Consider the following 16,946-nt stretch of genomic DNA (forward strand, 5'->3'; position numbering starts at 1 on the left):
AGGGGCAACAGAGAACCTGAGAATGTGCCTGAAGGGACTCCATATTTTAAATGAGCCCTTCATAGCATTTCCCGGATTGTACCAAAACCCAAAATTTACCCAGCAAAAGAGGCTAACAAGGAAGAATAAGGTATAAGGAAATAAAGAAGCCATGTTAAGTAAAGTTGCAAAGAAATAATAGGAATCATGACAAATGCAGGATGGCAGTGACTTCTGTGGGAGAGGAGGGGGGTGTGGGAGTCCACAGGAAGCTTTGGTTGTTCTGGTAAGGTCTTGTCTCTAAAGTGAGGGGATGCGTACATGTGTGCTGCTGGGGTCCTTCTTCCTTTTTGTGGGCTTGAAGTAGTTCATAATGGAACTTTGTAAAAAGCTATACTTCTGAATAGAATTGTGAGCCCCCAATGCCAGGCTTAGGTCTTGAACATGGTATATGGGAATGGGGATCTAGAAAGAGGCTTGAAATAAGTCAGATTTGCTTGTTAGGAAAATCACCATGGCTGGATTTGAGGAAGACAAGAGGAGAGAAAGGGAGGAGGCTGCCATACTAATCCTGTGAGAGCTGACAGTAGCCTGAGCTCCCAGGTGGTTGTCGGTGTCGCTTAGGAGTTAAGTTGGAAGGACTTGGTAATTGGCTAGATGGGGTTGGGAGGGTGGACAACTAAATGCACCCCCCATTTGAGTGAGTTGGTGGATGTGGACCCTCCCTCCTGCATTGACTGAGATGAGAGAACCCAAATGGGGGGTGTATTTAGTTGGAACGGCAAAGGGTTCCATCAGGACAGGTTGGGTTTGAAGGGCCTGTGGGATGTCCTTGCGGGGATGACTGGCTGGAGGGTGGGTGCATGAGTCTGGACTGCAGAGAAGAGATCTGGGAAACCCCAGCATTGATGCAAATTGGAGCTGTAAAAGTGGGTGAGATGCCCCGAGGGAAAGTGACAGGGAAAGGAGAGCAGAAAAGAGGACCCAGGACAGACCGGATGCAGCATCCCTTTAGCCACAGAAAGGGAAGCTCTAGTTGTCCCCAGCTCTGTAGACACCCGCTTGCAATCTCTTCTGGTAAGCAGAAGAAACACCACCCACCACCCACTACCACCACCACCACCACCCCTGCTCTGAGTTCCCCCTTCTGGTCTCCCCCTGTGGTGGCCCGTCCCTCCCTGCCCCCACCTATTCCGGTCTCTATTCTCTGTCCACATTTGCCTGCCGGCCTGGGGGCTTGCTTCCTTTCTCTCCAGAATTATTAAAAGGTGCAGAGAGGAAGGCTTCCCTCCACAAACAGATGAGGCCCTTATCCAGGGAACAGAAGGTCCAGCACCCCACAGAGCCTGGTAAGACCCGAGTTGTGGGAGCCTCCTCTGAAGTACGGCCCTCAGTCTCCCAGATCAGATGGCAGCTTTCTCTTGGAGGGCCCATTCTGTGAAGAACGACAGAAAAGGAGAAGATGAGGGCTGCAGAGTACAGCTTGGAGACCCAGGGGTGCCTTGGCTTCTGTCAGCTTCCTTAGTCACCGGGGTGCCCACTCTCCTGTGTGTGCCAGACCTTTCCTAGCCGATGGCCTCTCCCTTCCCTAATCTCCAGACAGGCCTTTAGGAAGTCCTCTCCTATGGCCACCACAGTGCCTTTGATTTGAATTTCTAAACACTGGTGTCTGTGGAAACCTCACAGTCCTGAGAAGCCAACACTTGATGGGATGTTTCTCCTCTCAACCCCTTCCTCTTTCGAAGAAGGGATATAACATTTCCCTCCTGGTGGGTTCGTTGGCAGTAACGGAACATGCAGAAGCTGGTCAGAGCAGTTCGGGTTGATAGCAAGCTTAGGGGACGTGGACATAACAGGGGGTTATAGCCTGGCCGGCCCCTTCCCGTCAGCAGGCCATTTCCCTTTAGTTTTTGTTATCATAAATGCAGGACAGTGAGTGCCAGCCTTTGTCTCTCCTTGTTGACAACCTGGGCATCCTCTCCTCCACCCAGACCTTGGAAATCTCTCAGTTTTTTTAAAATTTGGTTTCTGATGTGAAGTTTACATTCTGGGTTGGACAGGGAATGGCTCAAAGCTCTGGAGAAAAAGTGTTTCTGGGGGCGCCTGGGTGGCTCAGTCTGTTAAGCATCTGTCTTTGGCTCAGGTCGTGTTCCCAGGGTCCTGGGATCGAGCCCTGCATCGGGCTCCCTGCTCCAAGGGGAGTCTGTTTCTCCCTCTCCCATTCCCCCTGCTTGTGTTCCCTCTCTCGCTGTGTCTCTGTCTGTCAAATAAATAAGTAAAATCTTAAAAAAAAAAAAAAAGTGTTTCTGCCCCCAGATTGGATTAAGAGAATTCGGGAAAAGCCAAAACAGCAAAGTTGTCCTTCAGAAATATTAGTCTCTCAAAGCATTTCTCTAAAAAAGTAGATTTCAATGTATTCGTAGGAATGTTAGAGGGTTTTGGTTTCCTAAAACCAACCCTATAGTCAAAGTGATCCAGCTGCAGAACAAGATAGTTGAGAAAGGAAAGTTTTCGTATAGAAAACATGTTAAGGAATCATTCCAAACCATTGTGGTGCATCTCCTCTGAGAGCTTAGGACTGCTTTTACCTGTACAACTGTAACCTTCTGGTATAAAATATATGCCAAGAAGAGGAGGCATGTGCAAATAAGCAATGTGCATTCTCAGGATCTTCGTTTTCACCCCATCATTCGTCTTTTATTGAACTGGGCAGGGGATAGCCAAAGGTCCTTCAGCTCGTTCCTCTGCCTCCAGACTGCCTGGAAGCCACCTCAGATAGCAGGGCAGCCGCTCCCTTTAAAGGACTCTTCTGGAAACTTGCCCACTGCTTTGGATTTTGGTTTCCTTATCTTGAGCATCTGATGATTTTTGATGTGTCTTCCTGCTCTCGGGACCTTCACTGTCACCACTCTTATTCTGGGCTTGTCCTTTTGGGATGGTAGGCCTGCCCCAGACCTTCCATCTATCCTTATTCTGGGCCAGGTGTTCACAGCCAGCTGATTGGATCAATAACCTGGGGAAGGGGTGTGCTAGTGGGTTCAATGTGGTACTTTTCCCAGGGAATATATTTGCATTTTGATAGGAGTTCCCTGGGTGGAGTTGTGGGGGGGTTGGTAGGGGGTGTTAATTTAAAGAGATTTCCAGGCTTTGGAACAAGTGTGTGTGTGTGTGTGTGTGTGTGTGTGTGTGTGTGTGTGTTATGGGAGGAAGAGAGGAGGAGGAAGAGAGGAGGATAGTGGCTACTATTTATCAATGTAGCAAAAGAACAGAGAGACCACCCTTCGTCCCTCCCACCCAGAGAGGACTACTGCTACTATCTGTGTATGTATCCTCCCGAGCACCTAGTGTTGTAAATGTGAATGAACATACTTATCTCTCTCTAGCAGTCAAATTGAGACACTTTTATGAAACTCAGAAGCTTACATACATGGTTTCTATGTATACCTCTTAATAACCCTCTCCTGGTTCCGGTAACCCACTTCTAGGAGTTTATCCTAAGGAAAAATCTAGAATAATAAGACTAGCATTAGCTATGGTGTATGGAGTTTTAATTGTGTACCAGGAGTTTTACACACATTGGTTCATTTAAGTCCTGCACCAAGCCTGCAAAGTAGGTAACCCCATCCCTCACCTGAGGCTGGAGAGGTGAAGGACTTTGTCCAGGGCTCTCTGCTAGCCAGCTGGTTTGGAGCTGGGGCTCAGGGTCAGGGAGGGCACCCCAGGGAGTATCGTCCACCTGGATACTCTCAGAGATGAGTGTATCCTCTTGTCTCAGGGTCTCCCATCCTCCCCAAATGTTCCAAAGGCCCTGGGTGGTGGGGGGAATGGGATCCCATGTCTTGCGCTCACCTTCATGGCTGGGGGGGTGGTGGTGGCCGCGGGTGACAGGGCCAGCTATGCCTCCCACCTGTCTAGTTGCAGCTCTTCTTTGAGAGCCCCTCTTCCGATGAAGACCTCCCTTGCTTCCTCTGACCAATTCTGCTTCTCCTTTCTCGGTTCTACATCAGAATAGCCTAGAAGAGATTTCTACTGCCTTCCAACTCATCACAGTGGTTCTAAAAATGTGTTCCTACGATCCCAATCAGAATCCTCTGGGAAGCTGTGAGGCAGACCAATTAAATCAGATTCTCTGGTGGTGGTGGGGGGGGTGCCCAGGACTCTGCATCTCACAAGCATTTAGTGGTGCAGGTAGCACGCTCAAGTGAGAGAAGAACTGCTCTAGCATTTACACCCCTGCAGAGCGGGGACTCTGTCGCATCGCCCTTGTGTTCCCTGTGGCTTTAGCGCGGGGACGTACGGCAGCTGGAAGTGGTGAATTCGATGCAGCGGTGAATTTCTTAGGAAGGAAAGGAGAATAAAGGAGGTGGAAAAGGTGGGATTAAGGGTGGGGAATAAAGGAAGGGGGTGCAATGTGAGAACTTCTGCAGGAGAGTCGAAGAGATAGGAAATCTCAGGGCTGATTTGGGAGGCCCACTCTTGGGGTCCTTTGAGGACTACCAACAGATATTCAGTCAACATCTTTCCCCCTCCTTTATTTATTTATTTATTTATTCATTCATTCATTCATTCATTCATTCATTTATTTATTTAATTATTCCCGCAGATGCATACTTCAGTCCCAGGAATTTTTTTTGGAAACCTGAACTTTCAATGCCAGCATGAGTAATTGTGTATAAAGTGGGTCACAAGGAAGTGATAACGAATGCACAGACTATTTTAACTGCTGAATCAGAAATCTCTGTGCTATATTATGAAATATGCAGGAAGGAAAATAAGCAGATGATAGGAGTGGAAGGAATCCTAAAATAATATTTTCACAAACAAATTCTGGCCCAGCATCTGCCTGGAGGGTAGGGGGTAAGGGAGCTCTGCTGATACACACTCCTGGGGGTTAAAGAACTGGAATAAAATTGCAGAACTGGAAATCTTTCCAAATGACGTAGAACCTCCTGAGGCACATGACCGCTCAAGCCCACAACGTGAAAGGGTTTGGCAATGTGGTAGGGGCGTCTCAGTCTGCTTTGTAGCCCAGGCCGGCAGGGCTTAGAGAAGGCAAAGACAAACAAAACAAAACCCACAAAAATTTAAAGTCTGTTCTATTTGCTCTTCCTAAAACAAACAAACAAACCACACCTTTTTTGGTTTAATCTGTTTTGTCGATTTTTTTTTCATTTGGTAAAATATACACAACATAAAAATTACCATTATAACCATGTTTAAATGTACAATTCAGTAGCATTAATTACATTCACAATGTTGTGCAACCATCACCACTATTTCCAGAACTTTTTCATCATCCCAAACAGAAACTGTGTACCCAATAAACAGTAACTTTCCATCCCCCAACCTCCCAGTTCATGGCAACCGTCATTCTACTTTCCATCTCTATGAATTTGCCTGCTCTAGGTAAGACCTTGTATAAATGCAATAATATTTATTTCTTTAGACAAAAATAATGCAATATTTGTTGTATTTCACTTAGCACAATGTTTTCAAGGTTCATTCATGTTGTAGGGTGCATCTGAATTTCCTTCCTCTTTATTGCTGAATGGTATTCTATTGTATGTACAACATTTGGCTTATCCCTTCGTATACTGTTGGACAGTTGGGTTGTTTCCACCTTTGGCTACTGTGAATAATGCTGCTATGAACAATGGGGGTACAGGCATCTGGTTCAGCCCTTATTTTCAATTCTTTGAGTATCTGCCTGGGAGTGGAGTTGCTGAATCCTATGGTAATTCTATGTCTAACTTCTGAGGATCCACAAGCTGTTTTCCATCGTAAGTGCACCATTTTCCTGTCCCATCAGCAGCACACAATGGTGCCAGTTTCTCTTCATCCTCACCAACACTTGCTATTCTCCTTAAAAAAAAAACACAAAAAAAAACAAACAAAAAAAAATAGATGCTAATGGGTGTAAAATCGTATTTCATTGTGGTTTTGATAAATTTTTAAACAGAAATTTTACATATTATAGGTAATTTCACATAGTTTAGGTTTTAAAGGCAAACTGTGAATCATAAAATGTATCAAAAATAGTACTAAATAATTACTGTTTGTAATTCATCTTATTGGGCACAGTCTCTTTTTGGTTATCCTATTTTGGTAAATTTCTAAATCGCCCTCCTATATTTTCATCTTGTATATTAGTTAATTTTTATTCTTGTACAAGTTTCAAATTTTATCCAGTCTTTCAAAAATAATTTTTGTAGATGACATCAGGTATTTTAAGGTCTGACGACAATTATTATCATTTCTAGTATCTTATTAACCAGCCTTTGAGCTTGAGTTGATTCTTTTAATTCCATTGTTATGCTTCACTTTGTAGTCATTAGGGACAAATATAAGATGTTGTTTCTTTGAAATTGAGCTGTGGTATTTTCTCAAAACATTATAGTCACATGATTGATCCAATGTGTTGAAATACTTGTTAAATCTTAATTTTCTTTGGGCCAACACATTTGACAAAGAAGGCATTCATGAACACTTGGTCAAGAAATACTTGAGGGCCTAATATGAGCCAGCTGTGGTACTGGGTGCTGGATACACATGGGTGACAAGACAGACCCTGTGGCATGTGTTAGAAGCTTGAAGAAAGAGTCCTATTATTTTTATTGCCTTCTTGACTAATAACTTAAGGGATAACTTGTAAAAGTTTAGGGATAACTTTGTCCCAGGACCAAATTGTACTTATTAGATTGATTTTACACATGGCTTTCCTCAAAGGATTTGAGTTAGCTTATAAGAGATAACATATAATAATGTTAATATGCAAAGAGAATCAAGACCAAGAAGAAAGGAAGGTAGTAGCATGCTAGAGCCCTAAGGTGCACATGTTGGACACAATTGCCATTATGTAATTACTATGTTACTACGTTTGACACAAGCTCTAGGGATGTGCTTGCATGGGGAAAGAAAATTAACATTGACTTGAACAAGTGGAGCTCATGTATCTCATATTAACAAAAAGTCTGAAATTATGCAACCCAGGGCTAGCACAGTAACTCTCTATCAGGGACCCAGTTTCTTTGTCTTTCTGCTCTGCCTTATTTATTTATTTACTTATTTATTTTAGATTTTATTTATGTATTTAGAGAGAGCAAACACGAGTGGGGGTGGAGGGGTAGAGGAAGAGGGAAAAGCAGACTCCCCGCTGAGTGGGGAGGGCAATGCACAGCTTGATCCCAGGACCCTGAGATAATGACCTGAGCTGAATGTAGCCACCCAGGTGCCCCATCTGCTCTGCCATGTTTAGATGTACACCTTTGTCTTCATGCTTCATGACCATATGATCCCAAAATGGTTGCTGCACCTCAAGGCAGGAAAAAAAGGAGAAGGGCAAAGGGCCAAGAGCTTTTTCTTATCTTCATCTGGAAATCCAGATAGACCCTCGGGAATGCTTGCACACACAGTGGGTTGCCTTACAGAAGAGGAACCCTGCGCTTAGGGACCCCAAATCTTATATAATAGCAGGAGGCAGGCCTGTCCTTTGCTCTGGAGTGAAACATTATTTCTGTCTTCCCAGGTTCCAACCAAGCCTTCCCGTTACTCTGGAGAGACAGTATGTCTATTTTCCAAGGTTGTATGCCTTTCAAACATGCCTGAGAAGATAGTCTGAAACAAGAGAGAGTCAGGGCCCACTGCTTGAAAGATATACAGAAATGTGAGACCATGGAGAATCGTCTCCCAATATTACCCTCCTTGGGACATCTGCCTGTATGTTACTGGCTGGAACTATATATATGGCCACCTCTACCCGTAAGGGAGGCTATGAAATGAGTATTTGGGGTTTGGCACATTGCTGTGCTCTAAATAAAATTTTGGTTTTGTTAGTAAGAAAAGGCAGGCAAGGGATGGAGCTTCACAAGAGCAAGGCAAAAACTGTGCCCAGGTGTTTTTATCTGCCTGGCCAATGTATTTTCCCCATTGCTTAACAGATCTTATCACACTGTATTTACTGATCCTGCCAGAAATAATTTATAAAACCGAGACATAAGAAAACTTCCAGTCAACCACCATTTTACAAATCTCAAATAAGCTAATGGTAGTTTAATGCAGAATTTTAATGTCACAATTGTGTAATATTAGATCCAAGTGTACAAGCCCATAATTCCTTAGAATTCTTCCCATTAAAAAAAAAATCTGTATTTTTTTATTTTGACAAGCCATTTTGTGGAGGGTGAGAGTAAAAGTTCGTTTAATTTAAGAAAATGTTTATGTCAGGAAATTTTCCCTAATCTTTGAGTATCTCTTGCTTAAAGAACACATTCTACTTTGTGAACAGATAGGTGTTTGGTAAGAGGTTTATAAATATACTTTTTCTGGTTTCATTTATTTTAAGAGGATATTTTCACCCCATGACAGTCATTTGGGGCTGACAATGTTACCATGGTAACCATGCTCCAAAATGCTGGTTGCCAGTGAATATTGATCCTTAGCACCTCAGCACCTTTCATGACAGTGCTCACTCCCTTAGCGAAGGAGGCTTTGCTCAGAGCACATTTAGGTCAAGGAGTCCACACTCCTGGTGGTGGTTAGGTACTATCACAGAAATCTATTGGATTTTTCTCCCAGGAACCAGTCTAAGGATTCCAGTAAGAAGCCAGGCCCGCCCCACATCACGGTGGCTTGTATTTTCACTCTAACAGATAGAGGCGAAACTTCTTTGTTTTGTCTTCAGCTGCATTGTTCAAGTTCAGAAGCTTGGTCAATGCAACACAGGAGGCATGGAGGGAACATTTCGAATGTGAATGGACATGCCTTCCCCAGAGGCAAAGAAGTTTGTAAACTACTTTTCAAAGCTCATACTATATGGTTTTGAAATAGAAATGCTTCTCCCCTGAAAGGGAGGGCAATGTTTTAATCTGGGCAGTGCACTGGGGAATTAAAGATTGAGCCCAAATCAGAGTCCAGGGGTGTCGTGGAAGTGATGGATCTCAGGGCTGTGGAAGGGCAATTGCAGATGGAGTTTGCCCTTTTTCTCGATAAATGGGGGGAGGCCCCTCCCTTCAGCAAGGTTTCGTGCATGAGAAAGGGGAGGCTTGTTAGAAAGAGCAGCTTTGAAACTTAATTCTCTTTGCCAAGAACTAATGGACTGTCTTCAACGGGCATGAAAATATGTTCAGCACAGTGACCAGAGAAGCCAAAATGAGGCCTCCACAGACCTAATTTGGCATCAGTTTATCTCCACGTGAGAAGATCTGGATGCGCTTATTTTACTCTCTGCTGTAACTAAGAAAAAAACAAACAGAAACCCTGCAAAGGTTCACTGGAGACAGCAGTCAGTCACGAAAAAGGAATTTGAACCAAGATAACATTAGTTACATTTTACCCACATGTTCCTGAAGCCTGAGCACTACCAGTTGAACAAACCCGATTTCGCCATGACATTAAAACTTCACCAAGTCAGCAGAGACTTTGTGTAACTCAAAGAAGCCTCGCACACAGACACATGCACACACAAACCTCTTTGGATACCTCAGGGATACTGTCAGAACTAAGGGATTCCAAGGCCAGGTGAGACATTTCACTTTCTGACCATCTTTGTTCTGTGTTTGGAGAGAGGCCAACGTGTGCCTTATTGAAGTGGAAATCCAGGGAGAAAACGTAACGGAAGAAGTTGCTCCCCTATTTCTCGTAGCAATAGCTAGCCTTCATGGAGCTCTGAGGAGGAGCCAGGGAATGTTCTTCGAGAGGATTTCGGTGACTGCCATTAACAGTCCTATCAGGTCAACGCGAGGATAATATCCATTTTACAGCTGTGGCAGCCAAGGCACAGAGAAGTTAAGTGACTTACCCAACATCACACATTATAAAATTATAGACCCCCCTTCCCCCGCCCTCGCCCCAGCTTCCGGGCTCAGGGTCCTCTAAGCAAGATGCTACAGTGGGAAGGAGAGAGGCGATCAGGTGGTGATATACTGGAGGGGAAAACAGAGGGAGGCTCTTCAAGTCAAGGCAAGCACAGTGTCTCCGAGGACAGTGGGATTTCTCCTCAGTGAAGTATCGGTCAAGCTCCCCAGCCTCAGAGGCCTGTCCAGGGTTCCTCGGTGGCCAGGGTCACATTGCTCAACTGCCTGTAGGTAGGGGTGCTGCAGCCCTGGAAGGAAGCCCAAGCTGTAGGGCTGCCAGGCCCCACTGGTCTTCTACCCAAAGACAGAGAATGTCTTTCCTGGGTAAATTCTCCTTCCAGTGACCTTCCTGAGGTAAGTCTTGTCTGTTTCCGTGTCCGTACTCCTTAGAGTATCTCCTCTGACTCCAAAAAGACATGTCCCCTGATAGCCCACCAGTTCCCCTGATGTGCTTGTGTACCGGTGACTGTGTGCTCATGGGGGCGGGGGGAGGGGGTGGTAGAGTCATTCCCACTCTTCGTTTTTCTGCAGTGATCCTGTCTTTACTGACAGTCCAGGACGCCCAGGACTGGCTGGCTTATCAGCAAAATGCACCTCTTTTTAATTTATGCTGCCTGTTTTCCCTGAAGAGTGAAGCTCTGTCTAATCCAAATAATATAGGGGAAATGTTTGTAACTGTGATGTCACTGTCTGTGGTTGGAAATTAAAAAGCAGAGAGGACATATGCCAACATCTGCCTCTGGGATTTCTTTACCTGTCTCTCAATATAGTAGCAGAGCTTCTTAGACCTCAGACCATTCACCGTTATCATTGGTCGTCAAGAGGACAAACACCTCTAGCCCTAAAGCATGCATTATCACAATCATTGGGTTTAAAAATATATAGTTTCAATAAAAGGGATGACTAGATTTAAAAAATGTTAACTAAAGATTTATTTGAGAGAGAGAGCTCACGTGTGTGAGCAGGGGGACAGGCAGGCAAAGGGAGAGGGAGAGAAACAGACTCCCTGCTGAGCACGGAGCCTGACCTGGGGCTCAACCTGGGGGTTGGACCCCATGACCTTGAGATCATGCCCCTGAGATCATGACCTGAGCTGAAATCAAGAGTCAGGCACTCAACTGACTGAGGCACCCAGGTGCTCAGTTAACAAACTTTCTGAATCCAAAGTCAAGCCTTCTTGGTTAAACCTATTATAGACTTTTTTTTTTTTTCAACAGGAAGATTCCTTTATAACGGTGAATTTGATAACACACAGGGCCAGAGTGCAGCCTCAGTCACTGGTCCACAGCAGGCAGGAAGGGAGCAGTGAGAAGAACCAACACATCCCAGGACTCATGTCACACTGACCCCCACATGACTGCCACGTACCTCCCTAAAGCTCCGCCCACCTGCTAGTGCAGTCAAGAACTATGTCGCTTTTAATTTGTCATTTTCGCTCATTGAAGATAAAATCCACCATGGTGACAGGATTTCAGCACAACAGTCTGTTGAAATATTTGTATATACTTAAAAAAAAAAAAAAGACAACTAACAGTCCATTCTGTGCTCTGTTTCCCTGGAGGATTTCTCATGATCTGGGAACCAAGAATTAACACACTTCAAAAGAAGCAATAAAAATTCTAGCGCCGTACTCAGAAGCAGATGGTGGGCTTGCCAGGGTTGGAGCGGGGAGAGGAGCAGGTGCTCTGCTTGGGGGCAGGGTGCAGCCTTTGGGACTGCTGAGTGGACACGCAGACAGAAGCATCCACAAGCAGGACACACTGCCAGGGAGGGCCTGTTTCCTTCCGTGCTCTCCCCAGGTATGGAGGGGGAGTCTCTGACTGACATGGGCTGAGGCCAGGAGTTGGGATCTAACTCTGGGGGACCCTGGTAGATTTGCTTCAGGCTATTCCAAGCAGGAAGGGCCTGGGATGCTTACCTCCCCAAGTAGCTGTGAGGCATGAAGGGAGAAGGCAAGGGGAGGAGAGGCTTAGAAGGCAGACGTGACTAGAACCACAGCAGCTGTGGACCCGGCTCAGCTTTGTGGGTCAGTCCTGCTGCCGCTGCCACCTTACCCTCGTGCTGGGGACAGACTATGAGAAGTCTTCACAGCCGGTAGCTTCCGTACGTGATGTGTGTGTGTGTGTGTGTGTGTGTGTGTAATTTTTACCTGAAATAAATGCAACAGATTCAAGTTCATTCCCCTTTGCTATAACTGTTCATGCCTTCGAGCCTGCCACCAGGCACACCCTGGCTTGTCATCTGCGCCCCCTCCCCCCAACCACAGGAAAGTGGCCCCAGGATGAGCAGAGAGGACCCACAGCACAAGAGGTGACTGGAAGGAGGGCCTACCTCGGCGAGATTTCTGAGAACCTAAGGAATTGTGAAGGACTCAGAGGGAGCTGAGGTTCAAGGTCACTGGGGTTTTTGTGGTGGTTGTTGTTCTTGAAGATTTTATTTATTTATTTGAGAGAGACAGAGTGAGAGAGAGAGAGAGAGAGCGCGCACAAGCAGGGGGAGGGGCAAGCAGAGAGAGAAACAGGCTCCCCGACGAGCAGGGAGCCCGATGCGGGGCTCGATCCCAGGACCCTGGGACCATGACCTGAGCCGAAGGCAGACGCTTAACCGACTGAGCCACCCAGGCACCCTAAGGTCACTGGGTTTTAACTGCCGTTGAATCAGACTCAGACAGGATGGTCTTAGTCTCCAGAAGGGACAGCCTGGAGGTCTTGAGAGCGCTCATCACAGAAGCCTGTCCACAGGAAAGCTTGTTGCTGAACTCCTTCCGGCAGGAATCTCCTAATCAGCACCCAGCCATGCCAGCCCGGCCACACCCTTCACCACACCTAGTGGTACATCAGTGGCTGTCACCGTGCCCCCACCCCCTGCATTCTGCACATCCTCGCCCATCTCCCCAGGGTCCTGCCTTCACTGTCCACCTGTGCTTCAGTAACTTCTCACTGGCTTCGGAGCAGGTGGTCACACACCCGCTCAGGCATCGACTGGGTCTTGAATGAACGGCCGTCACAGAAGCCCTCCCCACGGGCCTGGCAGTGGTGCTGGGGGTCACTATCTCTGAAGGATGGAGCTTACTTGGTGCAGCTCCAGTACGCACAGGCGAGCTGGTCCATCGGCCAGAAAGTCACAGACCCGGTGGGCCCATGGTTAAGTTCAGACACGGACCGAGCCGTGAAGTTCATCCCGTGCAAGAGGCACTAGGCAGTACTGTTGTTGACCTTCAGAAATCCATCATTGCAGGCCATGCGGGCACAGTCTCTGTCTGCACCCAGCTATCCCCAGGATCTTGGTTCCCAAACCAGAATTGCTGGCTACGATAGGCCGCATCACAGTTAGGACATTCGATCACATACCCAGACCCCAGGCACATTTTTTTGAGAACCATCCAGTGGGAGTGGGTGGAAGCCAACGTCCTGGGCACGAGGTTGGCTTCCTTGCCTTTCTTCCAGCGGGCCTTGTGGGTATAAACTCGGTTGTCCTGCCGGTGGGAGTACCTGGAGTGGCCTTGACTTCATGAAGTACTCCTTTCTTACGATTCACACGGCCCTTACACGCAGCCCTACAGCTGAGGCCCCAGGAGGAGGCTCCAGGGTGCCAGGGAGAATGAGCTCGGCCGCAAAGCCTGCCGAAGCCCGGGGAATTCCGTGGGAGGGTTGTAAGTCCTCATTCCCTTGTAGTGAATGGAACTGAAGGCTTCAGAGAAGCCACCCAGCTTCTAGAACAGGTCCTGGACGAGCTTTTCTGGCACCTCGAGGGCTGCTCAGAGCCCAGCAGATGAGTGTGCTCAGTGTCCTGGAAAATGACAACAGCAGTGCCCGGTGTGGACCAGGGGACATCCAGGCCACAGTGGGCAGGGCAGCCGTGAGCTCCTTGGGAGAGCGCTTCACATACGCTTCAGAGGCATCCCCAAGGCAATTGAAGGGGTCATGATGCAGCCCATCTGCATGAGTTCCAAGGATGACGAGGTCTGAGGTGGCCAGGCCCTTCAGCAGCAGCTGTGCTGTCTGGCTGGGACTCACCGGAGCCCCTGGGAGCCCCTCCACATCTGTTACTCCTGCTCTGTGGCCCAGGATGTGCACTGCCCATACTCTCATGGTGCAGGGCTCCCGGGCAGGGGAGGTTTTGAAGGCTTCCTGGCCATAAAAGATAGTGTGGTTGAGGTAGGAGACTTTCCTCAGCAGTATTTCTGAAAATGGAAACCACCTTCCAGGGCTGACTGGGTTTGCAGTCCAATTTCCTAATAGTCCCCTTCACTGGCGACTGGAATGTGTCTTCCTTTCTCTCTGCTTGGAGGAAACTCACAACTTCCCGACATCTTCTTCCTCCTGGTCTCATTCTGCTCTTCTTCCTTCAGTAACCCCTGGACTTTAGTGATGTGGTACACAGCAAGGGCGTGTCTCTCTTTGTTACCCCCCAGGTGAGTCCTCTCTGGCACCTCGGGCACAAGTTGATTTTACAGGTCTGGCTCCTCCTGGCGCCCTCTGCCTCACACCTGGCCCTGGTGAATGCCCCTTGGGGCCCTTGCTGGGGTGGCTAAGGGGTGTGGCTGGGTAGGAGTCCTGTTGTCTCAGGGCTTCTGCTGCCAATGAAGCTCCTTCTCACAGAGGAAACACCGCAGACTGCAGCACTCACCACACCAAAGACAGCTTGGTCAGCCCCGCCGCAGGCCTAACTTCCCTGGCACCTCAGCCCGGAATTCAGGCCCTTCTCTGCTGGGGGAATCTGGGCACTCATACTCAGATCGGTAAGGAAAAATCACCCACCATACAAGCATGCCTGGGCTTTCCGCAGGAGTGAAGACAAAGGCTTTGGGTCTGAAGGCTGCATGGAATTGCCACAGGGTTCTGAACACTTTAAAACAAAACAAAACAAACAAAACCTTTTGTGGTCCTATTAGAATACTCACAGATGGTCAAATTTTAAATTTTCTGCCTCCAAGACTCCTGTATCAGCAGCAACGTTGATTTGGTTTCATGCTTTCATCCTTCATAAGGGGTAGGCAAATAGTGGGTCAAAATGAACTTGAAAGGGTCTTTTACGGCTTTGAGAGATCTGATGGTTTCACTGAGGCGGCCTTACCAGCTGGGTCTCAGCCACAAGGTTTTGCTAATGAAAGAGAGTGGTCAGGAGCTTTTCAATATAGTCCAACTTGGAGTCAATATTTCAAGGGGTACCACAGAGCAGCTTGGCGAGGGCAGAGGGGGGTTGGGCGACAGTGGGGCACCCATGGGGACAGAGGCTGTTCCTCGGGGCACCAGTGGACCCATCCTCACCCCCGTCTCTGCCCCCCTCCTCCTTCACTGCCTCCCGGGCTCCTCCTCCCTTATTGTCAGCTGGGATCCGCTCCTAGGTTTAGTTTTAAACCAGTGATTCGAAGCACAATTTAGCTGTTCCTCTGAAGACTTTAACTCAAAAAAAAAAAAAAAAAAATCCAATGGGGGATAATTGTTCACATCTGCCTAATGATGTTTCTACGTGAAAAAACATAATAGAATGTAAGATTTTGAGTTACAATAGCTTTCAGTTTATAATTAAAATCAAAAGGGTAAAATTCAAGTGAAAGAACTAGATACTTCTGAAAGGTATTTCTTATATGAGGACTCGAGGCAAAACATTTTGTTAGCAATATCAGACATTGATTTTTTTTTTCCTGATTTTTTTCTACTTTTGTGCAGGTGAGGTGGGAAGGAGCAGATGTTTTGGTCTAGCAAGACAATAATTCACTTCATTATGACTACCTGCCTTCACCTTGTTTGTGCTGTTCATTGCGAACAGAGGCCCACAAAGCCGTCAGTGGGGCCTGAAATGTACCATATGGAACCAGAGGGCTTTGGGAGAACTGAAAATCATTGCCCTGGCCTCGCTCAGTCACCTGTCCCCAGGCAAAATCATACCCTGTCCTCCATGAGGATTCAGAGAGACCCAGCTTGGACTGAGCTGCTGTTGCTGACCACAGCCCTCGTTGCCCTGGGCCCACAACACCCTTAGCCATAGGACTGAGCGCGCTAATGCCGGCAAGATGTCAGAGACCAATGACTGAAGAGCAGGCTTGCCTTGGAGAGAACATAGCTCTAGGGCAAGACTGGTGAATGAGGTAGGGTAGGGGTGAGTGGGGTCTGACTGGGGCACGATGGAGAAGTCCAAGTGTGCTGTGAGTTCAACTGAAGCCAAGATTCCGATGAAAGACTAATGCGGTAGACAGTAGGTGCTCAATGTATGCTTCTTAACTGGATAAATCAGAAGATGCTGGTCAGAGGGTCCTGGGGGGTGGGGGGGTGGGCTGGGGAACCAGCTGGGGTTGTTAAGGGCCTGTAGAAAGACGTACTGCAGCTTGAACCAGGGGGCTTCCTTGGAGGAGCGGGCGCCAAGCTGCAGGATTGAACACAAAAGCCGGGCTTGTTTCAGTGAGGTGGGGCAGAAACTGCTCGTTGCCAACCCAGTTTCTACTCTCACCTTTTTCCTTAGTAAGGCAATGCAGATTTTAATCTCGGGGGCAATGTGCCCTGCTGAATGATACATTCATCTGCCATATTTGCTGCTGCGATGGCCATGGAGGAAAGCCTAAGCCCTTGCGTGGGTCTTCTGTGAAGATTAAGAGGTGCTACTCTACTGACATACTCATTTTTTTCCCCCTTCTCCCTTCCCCCCGTGCCTTCCTGGAATAGGAAGATCAGTGTGATGGCTGGTGCTCTAGCTGCTACACTGGACCATGAAGTGAATGTGAAGATGGAAGCCATATGCTAAGAATGGCAGAACAAAAAGAGAGAACCTGGAACCTTGATGACACTATAGCTCCCATACCAGCCAGACTTCAGCCTTCTTTCACGTGAGAGAGAAATAAGCTTCTCTCTTGTTGAAACCACTGTTACTTCTTCATTTACCTGGAACATCACAAGCCTAGCAATCTTGAGAAGCCTTTGAAGAGTGAAAAATTAGGGTTTTTATTTGTTTGGGTTTTTGGTATATTTAAGTTAGGTAGGCTGTAAGACAAAGGTGATTTAAAATGACAAAATACAGTCTGTCTCTCTGAGCTCAGTCATAAAAAGTAACCGAGGGGTTATGTATTATTGTGTTACGTATTTATTTGGCTTAAATAAAAATAGGTTTTGTTGTCTCATG

The 16,946-nt window shown here is 47.1% G+C and overlaps 1 long non-coding RNA gene and 1 pseudogene across 1 annotated transcript; one reads left to right on the top strand and one right to left on the bottom strand.

Annotated features, from left to right (window-relative positions):
• Positions 1 to 9,361: 9,361 nt before the first annotated feature.
• LOC141373163 (uncharacterized) lies at positions 9,362 to 10,552 on the top strand. Its single transcript, XR_012378864.1, has 3 exons — positions 9,362 to 9,495; positions 10,062 to 10,184; positions 10,362 to 10,552. It is a non-coding gene; the product is annotated as an uncharacterized lncRNA (long non-coding RNA).
• Positions 10,553 to 11,849: 1,297 nt separating this feature from the next.
• LOC112821904 (zinc finger FYVE domain-containing protein 1 pseudogene) lies at positions 11,850 to 14,561 on the bottom strand (annotated as a pseudogene).
• Positions 14,562 to 16,946: the final 2,385 nt, after the last annotated feature.

The sequence above is a fragment of the Callorhinus ursinus genome, unplaced genomic scaffold (genome assembly GCF_003265705.2).
Source record: "Callorhinus ursinus isolate GAN/ISIS: 27379988/994484 unplaced genomic scaffold, GSC_fseal_2.0 scaffold8, whole genome shotgun sequence".
NCBI classification, from domain to species: Eukaryota; Metazoa; Chordata; class Mammalia; order Carnivora; family Otariidae; genus Callorhinus; species Callorhinus ursinus.